Here is a 24,663-nt window from a genome sequence, read left to right as displayed (position 1 = left end):
TCACCACGTGACCACCTTTGTGGTGGTGCAGCAACAATAAGCCATGAGTGTTCCTCTGACTCCCGCTCTCAAGTTCTGTAAGTAAGCCTAGTCAACTCATTGTTTCACACAGGTGAAATTCAATGGAAGCATTATTTTGGTCCGCTTTTTAATCCTGTATCTGAAATAACTGACAGTTGTTCATGTGCCTCAAGTCACATGACAGTCAGATGTCTGTCACATGACACATGCTTAACATGAGAACTTTGAGATTCAAAGATATCCTAAGATGGTGAGTAACAGGCATGTTTGTTTCACTGGAACATCTCAGACAAGCCTAACCTGAAGCACTAGTGTCCATTCTACTTGAACCATTTCATACCTAATTGCTTTGGGCAAGATCCATAATGCTTCCGAACCCCAGCAGAAGAGGTCACTTCTAATGTGTCACTGATCAGTTTTTATCACACCTTGTATACCATCTGCAGAGACTATAGGCATTGTAGGAAACATCTGTTCCTACCACCCACTCCAAACATGCCTACTTCCTAAAGAGCCTGGGAATATTTAGTGTATGCTAAAAAAGTTTATGCTCCCTTCAGTCTACTTAATTTTTCCAGATCTGGCTGTTACATCCGGAATTGTTGTTATATTGGTAACACATTGCTTTATATTATGCAAATGTGCATGCTCTTTGAAACCGACAGCAGTTGTCAGGCTGAAAATTCACTCACTGTGGTGGTCATATTTCCTGGGAGCATATATTATGGGGAGGTTGGATGGTGACCTTTTCATTTGTCTGAGCAAATGTGAGAGAAAATTATCGGCATTGTTTTTTTTTTCCAATATTTACTTGCTTCCTTTCAAAATAATTTATATCAATAAGGATATCAGGTGCTTGTAGTCATAGCATGCTTTGGAATTACACCCTTCTTGCTACTCAAGGCTGTTTTCTTTCTAGGGTTTCCAACTGTTTAAGCTCCTCTGCCATCAGAAAATGAAATTTGTATTTAAGATGCTATATTCTGCAGGCTCTGTGCTGAGAGATGAACCTCCTTAATGTCACCATTGGAAGAAAACCGCAAAGGCACACTAGCGTCCCACAGTTCCGTTGAGACCGAGCTTGATTTGCTTTTGTCTTAAGTGTTCTAATAATTTTTAAATAAACTTTCCTTCCTGAACATGATAGTGCCCATGTGCACCTTATCAATAAGCTGGAAATGCATGGAGCAAGGGTTATTAATCAATTGAGCCTAGCGTGATTAGATAATTAATAAAGGAAAGGTACTTGACAAAAAGGATAGATTTTAAATTTGTAATGCCTTATCATGAATTAGTGAGTAGAATTTTAATGGGCACTTAAGCTTCCTACTGTTCAATTTGGCAAGAAAAAAGAGCAGCTTTTCTGTGCTTGCTGGGGTAGTGTAGAGAGTAGGAGGCATCTGGTTGGATCCAGGGGATACCGGTTCTAAGTGAAGGGGTTGTGCTGGTCCATTTGATCTGGTCTCACTTTCTTTACCGGTCTACATATGCAGGGGTACCAGTAGTGTTTTATACCCTCGGCTCATCTTTTTTTTCCTTAGTATATGCTTGCAAGCATCACACTGAAGATCTTGCCATACTAGGCAAGCATTCTACCATTGAACTCCACCCTCAGCCCCCCACAAATCATTTGATACTATGACCTAATAACAATCTGCACACAGCCAGTCAAACAAAAGGGATACGGGGTGGAGAATAGCAAGATGGTTACTAAATTCTGGGTCTTAAGACAGACACTGGAAATATGTTTTTTGAACTCTTAAAAAATTCTCAAAGTCTCGAGGAAAAATTAACTATTTAAATAAAAGGTAATTGGGTTTATTAGAAATGGAAGAGTTTCATACAAAGTTTGTGCACTGTCCTGGAGTACCTGATAAAACTGGGCTGGCTAGCTCAAGAGCTGCAGAAGTTAGCCTTCCTCTTCTCCCCAATTCTGGGATCACAGCATTTGCTACCACACTTGGCTTATGAAATCTCTGGGTCCAACTTGGTCATTATTCTTGCAATAATATTCCCCAGACCCCAAGCTGGACATCTATTCAACATCACTAAAATACTGCAATTTGTTGAATCTTCATAATCCTAGGAGACACTCAAGAAAAGATTTATGTCCAAACCCATAAATGTGTGTGTGTGTGTGTGTGTGCGCGCGTGCGCATGCATATGAGATCTATTAACACCAGAGAGAAAGAGACAGAGACAGAGAAAGGCAGAGAGAGAGAGAGAGAGAGAGAGAGAGAGAGAGAGGAAGAGAGAGAGAGAGAGAGAGAGAGACTCTTAAAACAGATTAAAGTTCACCAACTGAGCCTTCTGTTTGTAGAAAGCAGGTAGCATCAGTTTTAGAAGTGAAGGCTGGTTCATATATTTTTCTGATTTAGTCTCCTGATTAATTTAATATTAGAAAAATCTAAAATCGTATCGAGTTATACTCTAAAGACTCTGCTATTATACCCTAAAGCTTTATATTTCTTTTCTCATTGTGATTTGCAGAGCTATCTTTGAAGAGTCTACTTATTTTAGCTGTTATGTTAATGTGTGCTTGATGGTGAAATATACTAACGGACTAGGGAGCTTCATGTATTTTCTGCACATCATAGAGAAGAAATGGCAAATGTACACCTTGAATTACATTGCACTTACGTTTTCTTCTGCTGTCCTCTGAGAAATAAAAGTGACTTTGCTACTCCTATTATTCAAGGTCATTCTCCTATTGTTTGTCAAGCAAACATGACTTAGCTACTTGAAAGAATTATGTGATCTAAACAACTTAGAAATAACCAAACTTCATAAAAATTAATTATGATAATTGCCAGATTGGAAACTGATTATTTAAAAGAATATATAATATGATGATTATAGATTATGTAGACTGAGGTTATACTTGGGAATAGATGTACATATACATATACATTTGTAGCAACAACTAATAGAAATAGACCATGAACTTAGAAATCAGTAAGGGGGGGTGAACAGGATTGTTTAGAAAGGAGAGAAATGATATAATTATGCTACAATCTGTAAAAGAAACAGTATTACTTTTTAAAAATTAACTGAACTTTACAAATATCTTAGGAAATGTTTCGGATGTAGAGAATAGGATTCAAGTCCTTTTGTCCTTCAATTCCTAAATAACAGATTTGTCATGTGCAAGGGGAAATTCATTTCTCTAAACTTACAAAAAGAAAAAAAGGAAAAAAGAAAAAATAGAGGCTATTTCAGGAACAATTAAATCAAATGAGGCAGAATATAAATGAATCCCATTTTAGGCAAATAATGACAGAAAATTCATGCCACATGGATTTACTAAATTTAATTGGGATATTTCTTATAACCTAGAATAGATTACAGTGCCCCCAGATAAATGACTTAATCTAACAAAGAAGCCTCAGTATTATACTTCATTATTTTTAATTTTGAAATTAATAGTGATTTGTTCATTTGTTGAAGAGAGTTTTTCCATCTTTTGCAAAATATGGAGTAGGATCAGAGTTTTGGAAGAAGAGAAGTGGGTGAAGCCTTAGAAGATGTCCAGTGTCTGGACACCTTGACCATCGGTGAGATGGGATCATGAGCTCACTTTGCTTTTCATTTCTAAATCGGATGTTTACTGACTGTCATGATGCTCCAGGAATATACTCCACACAAAGTTTATAACAGCTAAGAGCACAGCTCCTGCCTCAGGGAATAAGTGGATCACTGTACTGAAAAGAGCTATTTTTCATGGGAAGGAAAAAAATATAGCTTCTTTTGAAGACACAGTCCAGAAGCTTCTAACTTAAGTGGAGAATCTGGAGTACCTCTGTAAAGGAGTTCATCTTGAAATTGGCTTTCAGAAGGAATTAACTCTGCAATAGACTACTGGTGATGTTGTTTGGAAAAAGGGGTGCTTCGTGCAGGGTCATAGTCTCATATAGGAAATACTTTAAAAGATACAGAAGGAAATGTCAAGAACAATATAATTGGGGTTTGAGGTTAATTGCTTTAAGGGGTGTGGGCAGAGAGAGACAAACTGAAAATTTCAGAAATTACCAGGATGAAGGACCTGAGTAGGAAGAAGAAAACTAATGGCATGCTTCCTGAGTTAGAGGACAGAGTGCCAGCAAACTCAGTGAGAGACGACTGGGTTTGGGAAAGGACTCTTCAGTAAGATGCTAGAGTGCCCAGAGTGCCAAAGGCATGAGTATTTGGTCCTGTGCTTGAAAAGAGGAAATAAAGTTATACTTTCTAGGTTAGAGCTCAGAAAGTGGCAGGCTTAGGACAGAGGATCTATAAGCAGTGGATCCGAGGAAGGGTGTTCTAGGGCCTGTATGTATCTTCCTCGTTAAAGATATAGTTTTCAGCCCATTGCCTCTCATGCCTTTGGATATGTCGTGTTTCTTCTCAACCTTATGGCTTTAGTCTGTCTTTGTGATGTAAAAATAGAAATTGTATACTTTATCACACGTGGTCTGCAGAGTTCTCTGGGGAAGGGAAACTCCTATCACCTACATCCAGTGCTGTTACCAACCACTGAAGAGGCAATTTGTAGAGGACGTTAGTGATAGGCATCCCGTTTGTATTGGAAGTTGGCATTTCTTTGCCTGAATAGAGTCTCTAGAGATGGGGGGGCATTAGCTGTCTGAACTAGAAAGGGTTTTACCAGTCATGGATCATAATATTTTTATCAGAGGAAGCTAACATGCATATCTGTTACATCTCAAATGGTATTTGGGAAGCAGTTGATTGCAAATGATCCATTTGATTTCCCATCCCCCTTTCTTCACAGACTCCATCCGCAAAATGCTCCAAGAAACAAATAAAATACACGATAGCTCAGAAAGGGCCTTGGCCAGGGTAATGCTATCATTCAGGGTGCTCGCACTCAACACAGAGGATGTGAGGAAAGTATTCAAAAATCTGTCCATGCCTCCTAGAGCAGGAACCAGAAACAAAACTTTTACTAAGTCTAATCATGCTCCCTTCGTTCTTTAACACAATGGGACAATTGTTGGGGGGGGGGCAAAAGGAGCAGTAGTTTACAAGCCTGAAGTGTGAGGGCGAGATTAAAAATGACTAATTGTTATCTATTAGATAGAACTTCTAGTTTCTTACCCCAGCCCAGCAGCACAGAGAACAGGGAGATTAAAATATGCAACAAAAGTAAGAGAAGAGGCTTATATGAACAAAGATGAAAAATGAGGCCAAGGAGTTTTCATGTAAAGATTACAACTAACACTAAGCTTCTAGTTGCTCTAAGCACTGCACCATAGTCTCCATTGCCACTCTCCTGACTTCAGTAAATGTCAGTCACAACTTTCTGTTGAAGGCCCCTGGGAGGATTCAAAAACTAGGAGCAGGCCCTTCAGACAGAAGCCCATCGACTCAATGATACAGCATTGCTCTGGTATGAAGCAGAAAGCAGGATTTTAATGAAAAGACACTAGTGAAGCAGGTTCACTCCCCAAAGGTTCACACTTGAACCTGCTATGACTCAACACCTAAGGAGAAACAACTGGAAGGAGGGAGGATTCCTTCAGACTTACAGTTTAAGAAGGCACAGAGTATACAAGGTGGGGACATCATGGTATCCACAAGTTGAGGCACATCTCATTCAAATTCAGGAAGGAGTGAGAAGGGGAGGGGTTGAGAGAAGGTACACTGCTTCCTAGTTCCTTATGTCTGCTTCATTCAGTCTTTGCTCTAGCCATTCAGGTCTTTTCTCAGTTAACCCTTTCTGGAAACAACCTCAAAGATACACAGACTCCCAGAGGCACTGCCATAGAAATTCTAGATCTCATAAAACAGTCATGAAGACTAGCCACTACATAAGCCCCCTGTATCTTAATCCACAATTCTGGCACTTTCCTGTCTCTGTAGAAATGGGACACATGCATACATACATGGATCATACAAGGTGGATTTATTACCTACAGGGAAGCAATAGAGACTATGGAGATCTAAGATTCAAGACATGCCTTTCTGTTGAGGTTCAAAGAATCATCCATGGCAAATACACTCTCTTTTGTTTATAACTATAGCTGAGACATTAAAAACTAAACTAAACTAAACAACTAAAACATAGCCTAAACTGGATTCACATCCCAAGAAAGTTCAACGCACAAACATAAAGCATTAAAGGAGACCAGTTTCTAGGGAGAACTAAGTCAGATTTACAGCTGGTTCCTTCTTTTGAAATGTACATTTCCGAGTGTTTCACACAGCCTATAGTTTTTTCTGGAAAACTACAAATAAGAAAGAAAATTAGAAACTAGATTTACCCATAGCGACTCATAGAACTCCAGGACCCTGATGGCTGGAAAACTATTAACTCTCCCAAGGAAGACCTGGGTTGTCCTGTGGAATAGGTGACTTAGCTGAGCTATTTCCGAATCTGAGAATAAAACTCTAGGAAGCAAGGGACAACTTTCAAAGTCAATGGGGAGAAGAAAGATGCAAGAGAGATCCACAGTCAGAGGGGCATAAATCTGATTGGTAATAAGCCATGTAATATGTAGACAAGTAGGGCCACTCCAACTACTTGATTAGACAACTAAGTATAATTAGTAATGCTGTGTGGTTTAGTTAATCCGATTAAGAAAGATGTATGACGCCATCAAATTATATCTGCAACAGTATACCTGTTGTCTATGGTCTTGGAATGTCAGGAGGATATTTCACTCGGAAATATAGGTGTTTTCCCTGTGATGATTTCTCTAACATCTATCCTTTCTGCCCCTGACTTTACTGAACCTGAATTTTTTTGACCTTTTTTTTTTAAATCGGAGCTGAGGACCGAACCCAGGGCCTTGCGCTTCCTAGGCAAGCGCTCTACCACTGAGCTAAATCCCCAACCCCTTTTTTTGACCTTTTGACTGGTGGAGAAGATCCCTAGTTCTAGAGTTTAAATAAAATGACTTTAATTCTAACTTGGTAATTGCAAGCAGTGGAATCTGTAAGCAAGATGTGAACCTCCCTCATCATGGGTTACCTCTCAGGGAGGCTTTTGTGGGGATGAAGTGGGAACATGTGTACAAGCCACACAGCAGGACTGCCTAGCACGACACTCTTCACATGATTAGCAATTGTTAGTATCACCTCGGATCTTCAGCAATTTTCCATTGTGTAAGACTTATTTGCACAGTGGAAGTGCTCTCTAGCTCCACTGACAATATTAAAATCTTAACTAGTGCATGGTCAGAACCACGCGGCAAAGGTCTGGTTTTGATTTCAAAATACCATCACTGTTACATGGGGTAGCTGTGATAAAAACTAGCAAAAGAAAGACCCCAGTCAAGAGGTTAAAGAGAGGGAAATAGAAGAAGGGGAAGGGGGACACGTGACTAGGGTCTTAATCTGAAGATACAAAACACTTGAGAATTCAACACATCATCAGCACTAGCAAGAATCAAGCAAAAGTCAAAAAGGCTGGGGCAATAGTTCAGTCTGTAATGTGCTTAGCACAAAAACATGAGGACCAGGGTTTGATGCCTAGCACACATATGAGAAGCTTGGCATGTATGTTCTATAACATTGGGGCTGGGGATGTAGGACCGGGATGATCTCTATGGCCAGTCAGCCTAGCTAAATCAACAGTTCCAGGCTCAATGAGAAATCCTGTCTCAAAAAGTTAGCTGGACATGAAGCTATCCCTTGAAGCCTAATGAGCTCTCCCAAACTCATGCTAACACAGGTAATCCTGCTTAAACCCAATGGGTCTGAAAAAATTTTTTAAAAGGGAATATTTGAATATATGAAAGTGTGAATACTAAGAAGGGGGTTATTGATGTTTAGAGATTGGAGAAAGTGGGGATTACAGTAATCCAGTTTTATTTTAGACATGTATGAAACTGTCAAAGAACAAATTCTATGAAGTTTTTTTTTAATTAAATAGAGAGTGATTATAAAAGATTGCTGATGTCAATCCATAAACTTCACAATCAGGTACACGCACATTCACAGGTACCTGCCCCCATACACGTACACACACACACACACATACACACACACACACACAGAGAGAGAGAGAGAGAGAGAGAGAGAGAGAGAGAGAGAGAGAGAGAGCAAAATCTCTGTAGAAGACCTCACACCTGACTTTATTGGATAGATTGAAATCAAAATGTAGTCAGAGTCGTAAAAGTATTGTAGAAACTTGGTATCAAATTTTTACATAGGCTTGAAGGAAACCTGAGGAATATAAATAATGTTTCCTCTTGTGTTCTACATCCACAGTATTTCATTATATAAATGCAAATATTCTAAAATTTAAAAACAGTAATCTAAAACACTTCTGATTACAGCAGCATGAAGAAAATGTATTTGGCATGTATTAAAACAGATAGACAACTGAACATAAGAACAAAATATGAGCTAGTAGCGATACGGGTTCTCAGCCTCAGTTAGGGAACAGTTTCCGAAGCTCATGTTTGTATCTGTAGCCACTAGCGACTTATAATTCACGATGCCTTATCAATGAATGTCCAATGCAGTGAATACACTTAATTAAGCTAAGGCCTGTACTTCCCATTAAAATCAATGCAATAATAACCAAAATCCATTGGCAGCAACTTCAGCCAATGTCGACTGTGAGTTCTTGGCTAAATAAAAGAACCAAGGCAATTGCTGACAATGTTTATCTGTGATGCTCAGCAGTAACAGAAAACCAACAAGGAGCTCAGAAAGAGATGAAATGTGTTGCTGCTTTTCCTGAACTTTGTACATCTAATTTACCACCTCCCAACGGCCCTTCAATCACATATAAACATTACTCTCTGATTGAAAGCTAATTTATTGTGAATTCAACTGATACAAAAAAAATGCTATTTCTGTTTTCACTTCAACATATTTTCTTAAAACTCAAATCTAAGACACCAGTGTCTGAGGTAAAGCAATGACCAGTGTGGTCATCCCTGAGGAGCAGAGTCCTAAGTGAAAACTCCAGGTCTATGTATGCTAATTGTACACAGTGAATATTATGAAGCCAGCCCAGAAGGTGGATAGTTCAGAGCAACAAATGGCATAAAACGTGCTAAGCATGGTGCCTAGTAGGTTTAAGTATCCTGAAAAACAACAATTGTTCCACCAACAAAATTATCTCTTACAGAAAGAGCAGTCTAATGAATGTTACCTCAAACATGAAATAATAGCAACAAATCCAATAATAAAACCATGGGTAGATGTGAGAACTTCAAGACTCAAAGCTATTTGTGTATTTTTCTCTCATCCTGTATCTCCAGGACTAGAATATTCCTGACCAAACAAAAGTGCTTAATAAATAGTGAATTGGCTAATGAAGAGCTCTGGGAAATCACTTTCTAACAGCTCCCTTCAGAAATACCAGGATGCCTTTGTCCTCTCCACAGTCACACCTGCAGTTTGAGGCATTTGCATGAGAAAGAGTGTCTGTGAGAGCACTACAGTCAAGGATTCTCTACCTCCCTGCACTTAAATGAGTTCTATTTCTGTCTTGGGAGGAAAAGTGAAGTGGACCCCAGGAGCAATGAACACCGGACCCAAGTATTAAGCCCCAGGCTCCTCCTGCTTTCACCAGCTGTGTGGCCATAAGGTCGCAGTAATAACCAACAAGTAATAGATCTGAAGAATTTTGGTGGCTGAGAAGCCTGAGACATAGGCAACAAGCAAGGGAAATAAAGTTAAGCAATGACATATGTGTTTTTCTCTCCCGGAATAAAGAGAAGTCACCTTTAATTTTGTCTCCATAGTAGGTGTGGTCATGTAAATGATCACATCAAAGAGCTTGCAGACAGCCACTGAACAAAACAACCTATGACATTTTCAGTCACCTGGGATCGTGCCACTGGGTTTCAGTAATAGCTGCTGCATATATTAAAGAATTTGCAAAAATACTAACAGAGAAGAGAGAGATGGAACAGCCCAGAAAGGAATAAAGAAGCACCGGAGAGAGATGGCAGAAAGGTCGTGACCAAGGGCTTTAAAATGTAATCCAATTCAGAATGTGTTTGGGGGAGGTCATTTTAAAGTTGGGTCAATGCAGAAGCCACTGGTTTTTGTACGCGAGCCCCCAAATTTATACATACAAAAAAATTTTCTGCTCAGTTTGTAGCCGATAAGAGAAGAAAACAAAATGGTGGTATAGAGGGGGAAAATATTTTAATTCCATTCTTTCTGTAGAGGGAAAAGATCTCAAACACAAGCTAGCATCTGCTAATCATTTGTTCTGGACAAACAGTAATAATGAGTGTTTCAAACAGTTCAAAGCATCTTGTTTGATCAAAAGAGAAAACTGGCTGGAAACTACACAGAATTTGGATAACACAAATCCTGGGTGGGCAGCAGGTAGAACCATCCACATATCATCTCCTTTTTAGCACCAAGTGACCCCCTGTCTTCGAGGTCAGCTAGCCCAAGGGATGTAGCAAAAGTGTTAACAAATGTTCCCCAGAGCCGGCATTTTCTTTTCAACGGAGAAGCACACAGCAAAGCTCGACAGCTGGATCAGAAGCCCATATTGGAGCAAAACACCTAGAGAACAGCACAGTCCAGTAACAGTACACACAGGCTCAACTGAATAGGAGGGGCGGGTGGCTATCTATGAACTAGGGCATAACAACACATTTCTCAGCAGCAGTTTCCTTGATTGTAAGTCCTAGAACAAATAAAATCATTGTAATAAGAAATAAATGGAAGATAATAACTTATTTCAAAAATATATCTCCATGACATTAATAAGCTTTTAGTACACAGTATATCAGTCTGGTGTTTAAGAAACTCCTCGCCTGCTTAGACCATTTAGTAATCTGTTGGCCCAATTGTTCACCACAAATTCTCTAAATTATAATCCAGCTCTGTAAAGACCTGATTAGGTTGGCTGGTTTCCCCACTAGTATTTAAACCTTATTTTAAACGTGGAGGAAGCACATTGTTGTTATCTCCCTTGATTGAGGACTATAATGATGAAGCACACATCTTTCACTGGCTAAGGAGATGAATAAAAAATAAAGTCCTTGCTGTACAAGGCTGGTGACCTGAATTTGATCTCCAAACCTCCATTAAGGTAGGAGATAACTAGCTCTAATAGTTGCCCCTGATTGTCACATATGTGTTGTGGCCCAAGGGACAGCGTTCACTTAAACCCAATAATTTTTTGAGCATTATGCTAAAAGATCCCTGCATTTACTCCAGAAATGTGTGTGCATGCACATGTGAGAAGGTATGGCTAGTAACATGGGTCACAAGTTTGGTAAAACAGGGAAGGGGTTTTAATACCATCTGCATGCCTCTCTTTAAAATCTTTGTAATTCTGTTCCAGGTGTGACTAAGGCTTGCAGAAACTAAGAAGTCACTCCTCTATCCACTGAGTTTTACCCTTAAAAGTAATTTCAAGACACAGTAATCAAAAGGGTGAATGTGACATTGTTACTAATCTTAGAAATTGTATAAGAGCTAGTCACCTGGGGTTTCTTGATAAAACCAATTTGAAGACTATTACTCAGACCTGAAAATCAATGAACTTCCTAAGTTCCTCACTGTAACAAGGTCTATACATGCACTCTCATACTGTTTCTTACCCACTCACAAGCTGCTTGTTGCCTGGTCCAGTGGGTAAATATAGTTTTACACATGCACCCCCAACCCCTCAGCCTTCATTTCACTGATTAGTGGACCGGGAAGAGAAATAAAACTTTCAGCAGCCATGAAAGGCCCAAGGAAAGTACTAGAAGAACAAAACAAAATGGAAACAAAATTCAGAGATTTCTGCATGTAGTGGTCTACTCTCACAGGGAAATGAGCACATCTACTCTAACATTGGAAGAAAAGACTCCTCTCTCCCAATTTCAGATTTTCTTAAACTAGTAAATCAAAGATCAGGACTTTGGTCAGAAGGCATACCTAGAGAAAAAGACCACTGGTGCATGGAAAGGTCACACTGCTGTTCTCCTCCCTACAACATAAACAGTTCAGCTTTTCCTAGAAGTACTTGTAGTGGGCCAGAATAGTACATTAGTTAAACAAGCCTCACCTTACCTGAGAATTCATCACAGATTCTATTTCTCATTCCAAATTAGGTCTAGACACACCATCTGAGTAATGCATGACAAGATGTACACTGAATACTAACATGAAAATACCCCCATCTCAATGTGACTCTCCCCATTCTAACATTCCAAAGGAAGTAAAATCAAAACAAACATGCCTTATGCCTTGTCACTGAAAGCCTGGAGAATGGAACTCAGAGGTCCATGTAGCCCATGTTAGAGAAAATAATAATTCCCCCAAATCTCTGGAGTCTGTGAATATGTTTCCTGACATGGAAAGGAGGCATTAAAGCTGCAGATTGAATTGGAGGATAATATAGATTATCCTCAATTATCTGGTAATCCCAACATAATAGTCAGAATCTGATGAAGGGAAGGAGAAATCTGAAGTGGAGGATGTGTGAAGGACTTAGCCTGAAGTTTCAGAGGAAGAGAACTGGAAGCCCAAAATATAGGCAGCCTCTTGAAGCTACAGAAGATGAAGACTTATCCCTGAAGCCAACAGTAGGCAGTGATAGACCTGCTAAAACCTGAATTTAGCACAGTAAGATTCATTTCAGACTTACAGAATCAAAAGATGTTTGCAGTTGTTTGGAGCCATGGCATATGTAACTATGTCTTAAATTTGTCCCAAATTGAGTAGACTTTCTTTCCTTTACCAGTTTTTTTTTGTTTCAGACAGATGTAGCAATCAGAGAGGGAACCTGGTTTTCAAACACAGATCCTGGCCCACCTTCTACTGAAGGGTTATAAACGTTCACTTCCCTGTACCATGGAAGGTTTACAAATCCAACTTTCTTAGTCCCACTTCCTCAGAGAGTCAGAAAAGGCTTAGAGCATGACACTACTGTTCCCTGCACACAGTTTACAGGTAACACAGGTCAATCCCCCACCACCTTTCTGAAGAAAAATGTATCTATCTATCCCACAGCCTGTCCAGAAGTGACACATGCCATACCTTGCCTTCTTTCAAGATTTAGACTCTCCCTCTTCGCATATGCCACTTAGAAAGCATCTCTCCATCTTGAACCGTGCATTGCAAAACTGAATTTGAACTATGAGGACTCTGTTCACTGACTCTGTCTCTTATGAGACTTACTCACATTTAGGAGGCTTAAAACTGTCAGATCCACCTTCATTCCTTATTTCCTTGAGGCTGTTTATTCTCCACTAACAACAAGATTCCAAGGCTTATTTTTCTGCACATTAGTGGCTTCATGCCCTTACAGTAGGTAGACTTAAGGAGCTTCTGACTTAAGGGTAATCTTGTCCATCATCTTTATCAGTCTCAGTTTAAATACCACCTGCAGCAAATTATCAGACTTCGAGAGCATTTGGGGCTACAGACGCCAGTAAGAGTCAATATGCCCCTGACCACACGCTCCCCTGTGCATCTTCCCATCCTTTGATGGTTTAATTTTCCAGCTGTTAAGTAACTTTTCTTGCTGCAGCCAAATTTATTTTCCCTATCTTTTCTCCAGCATAGATGGCAAAGCCTACAAGTCATCTTCCTCTCTGTCTTCTCTCTCAATAAAGAGTGAAGTTTAAGAGCCTTTAACCTACTTTCTGAGTTGTTCTCTCTCTCTCTCTCTCTCTCTCTCTCTCTCTCTCTCTCTCTCTCTCTCTCTCTCTCTCTCTCTCTCTCTGCTCATGTGGAACCAACCCTTTCAGTTTGATCATTAGCTTTTCTTCCTTTCATCTTGCTCTTGGGCCAACCACACATGCCTCCAGGTTCTGTCTTGTTCCCAGAAGGAGAAACATGGATTCTGTCCATTCCAGATAGCACACGAAATATCAACACAGCCACATAAAAGGTATCTTGTGACAGCAATTTACAGGAAACTAAACCTCTTTTCAGTCTTGGTAACCTTAGGATGTGCTTGCTGAGTTACTTTATAAATATCTATCCATGACTTTCTTTCTATTCTACTACATGCCATGCCCGTTTTCCAGCAAATAGTTGTGTTATCTTAAAAACCCAACAGATTATATTTGTTACATATCTATTTCTTTCATGGCCAAACCTCAGGTAACCCCTTGGCACCTTTTCCAGGTTTTATATAGAAATACCCTTTGCTCTTGACATTGGTTGACTATATGCTAAGAGGGAGTTCATTAAAGGTAATGCTATTCAAACCATTCATGTCCAGGGAAACATTTGAGTTTATTCTCAGGACATACACCACATAACCTGGTTAAAATGTAAAGGGAAACCTAGCATCTATCTATACCCTGGGTCCTCAGTTTCTCTTATTCTCCAAGCAGCTGTATATAAGTACACATAAATTATATTATCTGACTTTTGGTTTTTTTTCTCATGTTTCTGGTTAAGAAAAATCTCTTTCTTGTTCAATTGACATATTGTTCCAATTTTTCTTTTACTTTTCTATTGCTACTTTCTGACTTGACAATGAAGATTTAAAAAAAGGTCCTAATTCATCTCCAACTTGACCAATGTAACAAAATCCTGAGAACAATCTTCTAGACATAGGATTCTTTATACTCCCCTCAGACCTGCATTTTAGAAAATTTTCATCTCCATCTATTTTGGTAACATGTCACCAATAGGATAAAACCCAATTCATTCTCAGCTGTTCATTGCTTAATAATGCAACTTTTTCCTGTCACTGATATCAATGTAAGACCTGAGACCTATAATCCTGAGCAGGAATTATGAGTGAAACAGGCTAGTACCAACTTGAGACCAAGGCTAAGAGTGGCCACCAGAGTCTAGAAGCAATCCAAGTCACTGGGATCCCCTTTCCCCTCAAGCACAGGAAAAATTGAGGAACATTGTTCTACATACTCTTCTTCTGCAGTCTAAAAGCAAAATCTCCCAAGGAAAATCTATCACAAAGGATTGTTCTCCATATTACATGGTTGCTTCTTCCGTAACCTAAGCTCTCCATAAAGGCAGCACTAGTCTGTCACTACAATGCCTTTGGATTCTCAAACCATTTGATATAAACTTGTCAATCAAAGTGTTATCCATGCTTGACATATCATCACATATGGACAAATATTCAGAATTTCCTGTGGGGTGACTTTCGTCCTAATGACCATACAGATGAGAATGTTTGGTGTCCCAAATATAATATTTACCCTTTACCCTGTCTTCCAGTCTCAAAATATGCCAACAAAAGTTCTAGAGATCGTTCTCTGGGGCTGGAGGGCAGCCTGATGCAAGTCCTACCTACCCAGGCAATGGGACTGATCCTACAAACCAGCCCACTTTATATGTTGAGAATCAGACTGAAAAGCAGACATAGCTGCTTCCCCAAGGCTTGAAAGGGCCACCTAAGGTGAATTTTGTTCCCTGGAATGGAATGCAAAATATGAAAAACATGATTTTAAAAAGCCAAGGAGGAAGAAAAAAATTTTGAAAGCGATGCTTTCTATGCTGTGATCTCTGGCTAAGCAGTGACAACTGACAGCCTGTTAGAAACATACATCTATTGGACTTCACCAACATCCACTGAGTCAAGTCTCCTGGAAGTTGGTCCATAGCTACTGTTTTCTTTTTCACCAGACCTCAGAGTAATTCTCAGTAACATTAAAATGAAAGAAGCCCTAGGTTTAAGACCATGACTATACTAATAAGGCCAACTGCTTTGTCACTAACAGAAAGGGACAAGAAAGTCAGAGGGGAAGAAACACACTCCAAGATTTTCCCTTCATGGAGTGAGAAGGACAGCACCCTTATCAATAGCAAATAAACATATACAACATACATTTTTATTCTAGTAAGATGTTTTTATAGAATGCCAAAAAGGTATTTAGGAGCCATTTTGAATCATTGAATCCATTTCCTCATAGCTTTTATCTCCCCGTTACTAACAAACCTAATATTCCTTAAACTCATGTCAAGTATTTCACTAATTCAGAGGTTCTCGTTAGCTAACCCTATAGAGTAAAGTCTAAGCACCTAGAATCTAAAACAATCCTGGTCCAAACTTACACTGACATATCTCTTCACCCTAATGTACAGTCTTCTTGAATTCTGTGCCACGAATGGAGATGGTGGCTTTGAAAAATAGAAGCAAAGGAGAGGCCCTCCATCTTTTACAGCACTTTCTTTTAACAGAAGCCTGGAGAAGTGGGTTACAGTGTAGTACAGAAGTTCAGGTGCATTCCAGATTGTCACATTTGTCATATGCCTCAAGCAGGCCAGGTACAGATGTCCTTAGATTACCTGTTGAGAAATCCTGCCCTATATACTTAATAAGGTGAAGCCTGGTATTTACTGGACTATAAGCAAGTACTTACTAATTAATGAGTAATGCCTGACATCACACTAAGAGTTTCCACTGTTAGACATTCTCCCTTCATAAAACTTCTATGACTGTCTTATCAAAACTTTCCAACATCTTCCACCATGAAAATATTTTCCTTTTCATGTTTAAAATACAATGATGTCTAACAGATGGATTCGACAATTATTTTTCTGAAGTATCTAGCCCTTAAATTACTTCACCCGTGAAAATTAGGGCCTCCAGTGTGAGTCAGCATTGGAACTGAAGGAATATGATTGGGCAGTGAGATTCTAGACTCATGGATATATCTTCTTTCATTATAGTCCTGTCTGAGCCTCTTTCCAAAGGACGAGTTTCCATCCCTTACACCAGATGGCTATTTCCCACTGCCATGTAAAGGCATGAATCTATCTTCTCTAAATTTTACCAATATTTTTTTCTGCAATGTCTCAAGACTATTCTGTTTAAGAGACTTATGCACCTTATTTCCAGATACAATAAAAAGGCTGTGCCTTCACAATGGCAAAATGAAAAGCCTACCAACATCCACTCTGATGTCTTAACTGCATCAAAGCGTTTAGGAACCATTGGGAGAAATCATTTTTGTTAACTTTACTAACCTTTGGAAATCATTTTCCTTCAATGCACAGGTTTGTGAAAGATTCCATTTTATCAAATGAAACACGGCTATTTCCTAAGACACTGAAAGTCAGGAGCCTATACTCCAATTGTGGGTTTGCTGCCAGCTGCTATGTAACTTTAGGTAAAATAATTGACTCTGTTAAGGCTCAATTTTCTTATAGCTAAAAGGAGACAAGTAAGAAGCAGTGTTTGTTCTTCAAATCCTTCTGCTCTAAGAAGAAGGCAGTAAGGAGACTAAGAATCACACGTCAGCCTAAGGTGGATGGTCTTAACTCATGGACATTTCACAGTTCTAGCCATGATTTCTTATGCATACCCAGTTTTTGTCTTCTTTCATTTTCATGGGTGTGAGATGTACACGTGTGGATGCATGTGTTCGCATTTGTTGGGACACATGTTATGTGTGTGTCCACGTACATTTACATGTTTGTCCACATGAGTAAATGTGTGTGTTCATGTATGTGGAGGCCTGGATTGTATGGTGAAGGATTCACTCTCTCTTCTCCTTTGTTCACTGAGGCAGGGCCTTTCCATCAAACTTGATGCTCACTGATATGAAACTCCAGATTACATTAGATCTGGAAACTGTGTCAGCCTGGGATGAAAACATGGCCCTGATTGAAGGCACCCTGGAGTCAATGGTTGTTGGCCAAGACTTTGAGTATTTGATTCTCTGATTATGTACTTAACAGTAGATGGGAAGACAGTGTGCAGAAACTGTTTCATTTTATTTTGCAGGCTCAACTAATGTAACTAATTAAGATTCACTGCCTAATCAACTTCAAATGGCTATACAGAGAGTAACATAATTCTGTTATTTTCTAAATATCAAGGTCTATCTTTACACTAAAAACAAAATTATGCATAATTGAACGTCTGATTCTCTGTTCTAACACATTGTTTGTGAAGTGACATCCTCATAGATGTATACTGTATTCATACTGTGCCCTCTGTTTACAAGGAAGAGCTAAGAGGTCCCCATGGGTTAATGACAGTACAGTCCTCACAGCTACTTGGTGATGAAGACTGGGCTTGAGGAAGCCCTTGTGAGAGATTAGTGCTCTTTCAACATAGTCATTGAGTGCACATCTCATCCACCCTAGATAAAGCTTGCAGACAGTTTCTAGTTTTCTTTATATTGCTAGTGATTTATTGATTTGAAGTCAAGGGTCTTTTTCACATCAGGCAGAAGCATGACAGGGTTAATAGAGAGGAAAAAGCATTCCTTCCTTAAAATTTTTTTTAATTTGGTAAAAAAAAATTTTTTTATTAACTTGAGTATTTCTTATATACGTTTTGAGTGTTATTCCCTTTCCCGGTATCCGGACAAACATCCCCCTCCCCCCTCCCCTTCCTTATGGGTGTTCCCCTCCCAACCCTCCCCCCATTGCCGCCCTCCCCCCACCAGCCTAGTTCACGGGGGGTTCAGTCTTAGCAGTACCCAGGGCTTCCCCTTCCACTGGTGCTCTTACTAGGATATTCATTGCTACCTATGAGGTCAGAGTCCAGGGTCAGTCCATGTATAGTCTTTGGGTAGTGGCTTAGTCCCTGGAAGCTCTGGTTGCTTGGCATTGTTGTACATATGGGGTCTCGAGCCCCTTCAAGCTCTTCCAGTTCTTTCTCTGATTCCTTCAACGGGGGTCCTATTCTCAGTTCAGTGGTTTGCTGCTGGCATTCGCCTCTGTATTTGCTGTATTCTGGCTGTGTCTCTCAGGAGAGATCTACATCCGGCTCCTGTCGGTATGCACTTCTTTGCTTCATCCATCTTGTCTAATTGGGTGGTTGTATATGTATGGGCCACATGTGGGGCAGACTCTGAATGGGTGTTCCTTCAGTCTCTGTTTTAATCTTTGCCTCTCTCTTCCCTGCCAAGGGTATTCTTGTTCCCCTTTTAAAGAAGGAGTGAAGCATTCACATTTTGATCATCCGTCTTGAGTTTCATTTGTTCTAGGCATCTAGGGTAATTCAAGCATTTGGGCTAATAGCCACTTATCAATGAGTGCATACCATGTATGTCTTTCTGTGATTGGGTTAGCTCACTCAGGATGATGTTTTCCAGTTCCAACCATTTGCCTACGAATTTCATAAAGTCGTTGTTTTTGATAGCTGAGTAATATTCCATTGTGTAGATGTACCACATTTTCTGTATCCATTCCTCTGTTGAAGGGCATCTGGGTTCTTTCCAGCTTCTGGCTATTATAAATAAGGCTGCGATGAACATAGTGGAGCACGTGTCTTTTTTATCTGTTGGGGCATCTTTTGGGTATATGCCCAAGAGAGGTATAGCTGGATCCTCAGGCAGTTCAATGTCCAATTTTCTGAGGAACCTCCAGACTGATTTCCAGAATGGTTGTACCAGTTTGCAATCCCACCAACAATGGAGGAGTGTTCCTCTTCCTCCACATCCTCGCCAGCATTTGTTGTCCCCTGAGTTTTTGATCTTAGCCATTCTCACTGGTGTGAGGTGAAATCTCAGGGTTGTTTTGATTTGCATTTCCCTTATGACTAAAGATGTTGAACATTTCTTTAGGTGTTTCTCAGCCATTCGGCATTCCTCAGCTGTGAATTGTTTGTTTAGCTCTGAACCCCATTTTTTAATAGGGTTATTTGTTTCCCTGCGGTCTAACTTCTTGAGTTCTTTGTATATTTTGGATATAAGGCCTCTATCTGTTGTAGGATTGGTAAAGATCTTTTCCCAATCTGTTGGTTGCCGTTTTGTCCTAACCACAGTGTCCTTTGCCTTACAGAAGCTTGGCAGTTTTATGAGATCCCATTTGTCGATTCTTGATCTTAGAGCGTAAGCCATTGGTGTTTTGTTTAGGAAATTTTTTCCAGTGCCCATGTGTTCCAGATGCTTCCCTAGTTTTTCTTCTATTAGTTTGAGTGTGTCTGGTTTGATGTGGAGGTCCTTGATCCACTTGAACTTAAGCTTTGTACAGGGTGATAAGCATGGATCGATCTGCATTCTTCTACATGTTGCCCTCCAGTTGAACCAGCACCATTTGCTGAAAATGCTATCTTTTTTCCATTTGATGGTTTTGGCTCCTTTGTCAAAAATCAAGTGACCATAGGTGTATGGGTTCATTTCTGGGTCTTCAATTCTATTCCATTGGTCTATCTGTCTGTCTCTGTACCAATACCATGAACAAAACCACATGATCATTTCATTAGACGCTGAGAAAGCATTTGACAAAATTCAACACCCCTTCATGATAAAAGTCCTGGAAAGAATAGGAATTCAAGGCCCATACCTGAACATAGTAAAAGCCATATACAGCAAACCAGTTGCTAACATTAAACTAAATGGAGAGAAACTTGAAGCAATCCCACTAAAATCAGGGACTAGACAAGGCTGCCCACTCTCTCCCTACTTATTCAATATAGTTCTTGAAGTTCTATCCAGAGCAATCAGACAACAAAAGGAGGTCAAGGGGATACAGATCGGAAAAGAAGAAGTCAAAATATCACTATTTGCAGATGATATGATAGTATATTTAAGTGATCCCAAAAGTTCCACCAGAGAACTACTAAAGCTGATAAACAACTTCAGCAAAGTGGCTGGGTATAAAATTAACTCAAATAAATCAGTTGCCTTCCTCTATACAAAAGAGAAACAAGCCGAGAAAGAAATTAGGGAAACGACACCCTTCATAATAGACCCAAATAATATAAAGTACCTCGGTGTGACTTTAACAAAGCAAGTAAAAGATCTGTACAATAATAACTTCAAGACACTGAAGAAGGAAATTGAAGAAGACCTCAGAAGATGGAAAGATCTCCCATGCTCATGGATTGGCAGGATTAATATAGTAAAAATGGCCATTTTACCAAAAGCAATCTACAGATTCAATGCAATCCCCATCAAAATACCAATCCAATTCTTCAAAGAGTTAGACAGAACAATTTGCAAATTCATCTGGAATAACAAAAAACCCAGGATAGCTAAAGCTATCCTCAACAATAAAAGGACTTCAGGGGGAATCACTATTCCTTAAAATTTTTATTCAAATGTTTGTTTACTTTTTTCACAGTCTATCAGTAAGTCAAGCCAAAACCTTTTCCTGTTGCTTAGGAAATGAGTTGTAGAGGCACCCAGTTAGCACAAATCAAACCAGTTATCTGTTACCTGAGATTTAGGATACTCTGAACAACATATAACAGAGCAAATCTAGCAAGCACTATCCTGTCCAGTAGCACTGAAAGAGACTACCTAGCCCCAAGTGATGTCAGAGGACCTGAGACTGAGGGAAGAGATCTCAAGGGGAGCTAATGAACTCGGTCCTAACATTACTGTAGAGAAACTAAGTACAGTCATCCAGTGTGGGGGATATTCTCCAGAAAACATATTTTAAATGTCAGGGAATAAGCAGACTCTAGAGAATAAAATTGTGTGAAGAAAATACAAGTTCATCTCTGTAACAGTTCAAGTTTTATTGTTTGTTTGCTCTATACTGATGCCTGAAGTTTACCTTGTGAACAGATAGAAGACTGGTGGAGGTAGATCCACCATCTGTCTGGATGTTTATCTTTTCATTCTTTTGAAAGAGATCAATTATAAATCGAGTCATGATATTGGCAGAGGTGGGAGTCACATTGGAATCTTAAATGTGCCCTACTCAGAAAGTGATTTTCAGACTTACTCTGAAAAAGTTATTTAATTCGACCCCTTGTATTATTTTTGAAATTTTCAAAGGAAAAGCTCTTTGTACAAAGGGGGGCTGTGAGAGCCTATGCTCCCTACATGATTATTTGTCCAAACCTGCCTGTACCATTGGGAAGCATAACTACACTAAAAAGTCCAAAAGTTCCTGAGAGATCTCAAACTGATTTTGGATCTATTTTCATGTGAGATAAGCATATATATTATAAAGGTAGCCTGAGCCCAGCAGTAGGTCCACCTTCAAGGCTCCTACTTAAGGCAATTCAAGCTTCAAACACCTGCCTTCCATCTCTTTGTTCAATGGCTAGAATCCTAACATCCCATAACCTGCATGTGCCAGCATTTCCCTTGCTTGTCTCAGCCTAAACCTCTGAGACATTACCATAAATCAAAGATGCCCTTTCAACTGGATGCTGTCTCATATCTAAGTTCAATAGTGGCCTTGGGAAGCCCTGAATCAGACTCTCGACTGCAGCGACTGTTGATGTCCTGGATGTGGATCTCTTGAGCAAGGAGGACTTGCTAGGTTATTTTGTCTGCATACAATTTACCAAGGTCACATCCTTCAAAGCTCCTACTGTGCTAAGCAGAAATAAAGACTCCCTTTCCTCTCATCCTTAACACCAAACCCTAGTATGGAGAAGAGGATACTAAGTAAAAAGACGGAAGAATGACTATGGTTACTACTCTTTGATTTTAATGTACAGTTGAGGGACAATGTGTTTGAAGATGTGGATTTTAGAAGCATAATAGTTAAAATGATTGAATGTTTTAATCACACCATAGTGGCCTCAACTTCAGAATGAACACATTTATTTCAGTATTAATTAATAGATTAATTAGGATAGCAATCAATTCATTAGTTAATATATTAACTAATTATGGCATCATACAAAGACACACTGGTTCTTGCTTCAACCACTGCTATGTCTTGAAGAAGTATTATTCTCACACCAGCTGCCTGACATTAGCTAGGATCTCAGGCCGTATTCACTCAGCTAGTGGGAGGACAATAAACTTGGTGCCACAGCAGCTCATGTCCCCTTTTTACTCTGTGGGAGTAAACAGACTCGGTCACAGGGATGAGTTCCAGGATGGGAGGATAATTAGATGGGAGGCAAAGGGAGGTTATTTGGGAGCAGTGGGATGCATTACTGGGATGCATAACTGTGTTATGCCTTCAATTCATCTTTAAAGATAAACGTGCCTATAGCCTTTCTTTTAAGTTCTAGGTAAAACATTCAAATAGGACAAAAAACAAACAAACAAACAAACAACAACAACAAAAAAACAAAAAACAGATGATACAATTTTCTGTCTGAGCTCAAATCATGGCTTTGGTTTTGTGTAGGTCTCTACTCAATCAGTCATTTGACTGACTAGAAGCAGGGGTGATAAAGCCCTGAGGAAGCTAACAGCGACATATATCAATAAAGTGGTGAAGGGAACTACATAGATGGTTCAATGGATAAGACCACTTGCATTGCAGGGAGGAGGGACAAAGCTTGCTGCCTCGATACTTATGGGAAAACCCTGCCATGGTTACAAGGGCTCAGACAAAATCATCTAGACTCTGACAAAACTTTCCTGAAGTCCTAGGTAAGGTTTGATAGCCAGAATAACCCCAGTAGTAAAGATCAGAGACAGGCAGAACCTCAGCCATCCATGGTTAGTCAACCATGGTGAAAAGATTAACTTCTTACATAGTGAGTGACATTGACTCAGGGCAAGAAGATGAAGGGTTATAGAGAAAGACACCTACCATCCTGTTCTGACCAGCCTGTGCATTAACAAGGGTATGTACAACTGTACACTCACAGCATTCCATGCCCACAGACAAACAGATACACACAGAGAGGGGGGAGAGGGAGAGAAGGAGAGAGGGAGAGAGGGAGAAAGGGAAAGAGGGAGAGAGGGAGAGAGGGAGAGAGGGAGAGAAGGAGAGAAGGAGAGAGGGAGAGAGGGAGAGAGGGAGAGAGGGAGAGAGGGAGAGAGGGAGAGAGGGAGACAGGGAAAGAAGGAGAGAGGGAGAGAGAGAGGGAGAGAGGGAGAGAGGGAGAGAGGGAGAGAGGGAGACAGGGAAAGAAGGAGAGAGGGAGAGAGAGAGGGAGAGAGGGAGAGAGGGAGAGAGGGAGAGAGGGAGAGAGGGAGAGAGGATATTCTCATTACTCTGTTCAACTGTGCCCAGGGCAAATTCTCTAATCCAAAACAAGCTGTCACAATGGAGGTGACTTCTGCTAAGTGTCTGAACATGGAACGGCATGGCGTCTCATCTCTTGCAGATCGCTTGCATGATGACGCTGTAAAGAATGAGTTATTTCCCTGATGTGGAGATGAGAAGAGGAATTCTGACTGCTGATCAGGGTGACAGATGCTGGGGTCTGGAGCCAACTCAGCTTGCTTTCTGGAAAGCATTACAAACAAGAGCCACGTTTTCTATGACAGAGATTAGCATCAGAAAGATGAACGTGAAAAACATGGTCATTTTGAGAGAGGTATAAGCCTGACTCCATTGCAGTCTAGAAATGAAGCAGTAGAGACTGACACAACACAATACAGAGGCTTATGGATGGCTTCGCACCTGGGCAAAAGGCAAGGAAGCTGGAGGCAGGGAGTTCATAGATGAATTTCAAATGCTGCTCTTAATCCTTAATTAAAGATAAAGCCAACAGCTCAAGCCCTTTCTATATTTAAATACCCTTCAGACCTCACCAAGTGAGCTGGAGAAATCTCCAACTCAAGAATCCTCAAAATAACCTGGGGATGTGAGGTGACTGTATTTTTAACTGAAAACCCAAGTGAGGAGGGATCCAGCCTGGGAGGAAGGTTTGAGGAAGCCCTGGGAGCCCAGGCAGCGAAGGAGAGAAGTACAGCAGCAAAGACAGCACTCATCCCTCAGAGAAATCAGATGTAGAGATAGCATCTTGGGCAAGAAGCGGTGAGGTGCAGCGAAGATTAATTGCAGAGCCTTATCTGCTTATCACTGACTTCTCCAGCCAGCTCTCCATGTCGAGGGAGAGAGCATTTTCATCCTGTTTTATAAATTTCTTCATTTGTAGGGGACAGGTTCAAGTAGCATTGTTTTTTGAGCTCT

The 24,663-nt window shown here is 40.1% G+C and overlaps 1 protein-coding gene across 2 annotated transcripts in view; it reads right to left on the bottom strand.

Annotated features, from left to right (window-relative positions):
* The window catches only part of LOC134479342 (uncharacterized), a 261,904-nt gene that overhangs the window by 195,862 nt on the left and 41,379 nt on the right, over positions 1-24,663 (bottom strand). The window lies entirely within an intron of this gene.

The sequence above is a fragment of the Rattus norvegicus genome, chromosome 6, assembly GCF_036323735.1.
Source record: "Rattus norvegicus strain BN/NHsdMcwi chromosome 6, GRCr8, whole genome shotgun sequence".
Taxonomy (NCBI): Eukaryota; Metazoa; Chordata; class Mammalia; order Rodentia; family Muridae; genus Rattus; species Rattus norvegicus.
The sequence above is the reverse complement of the archived record's forward strand: the minus strand, read 5'-3'. Positions and strand labels throughout refer to the sequence as shown.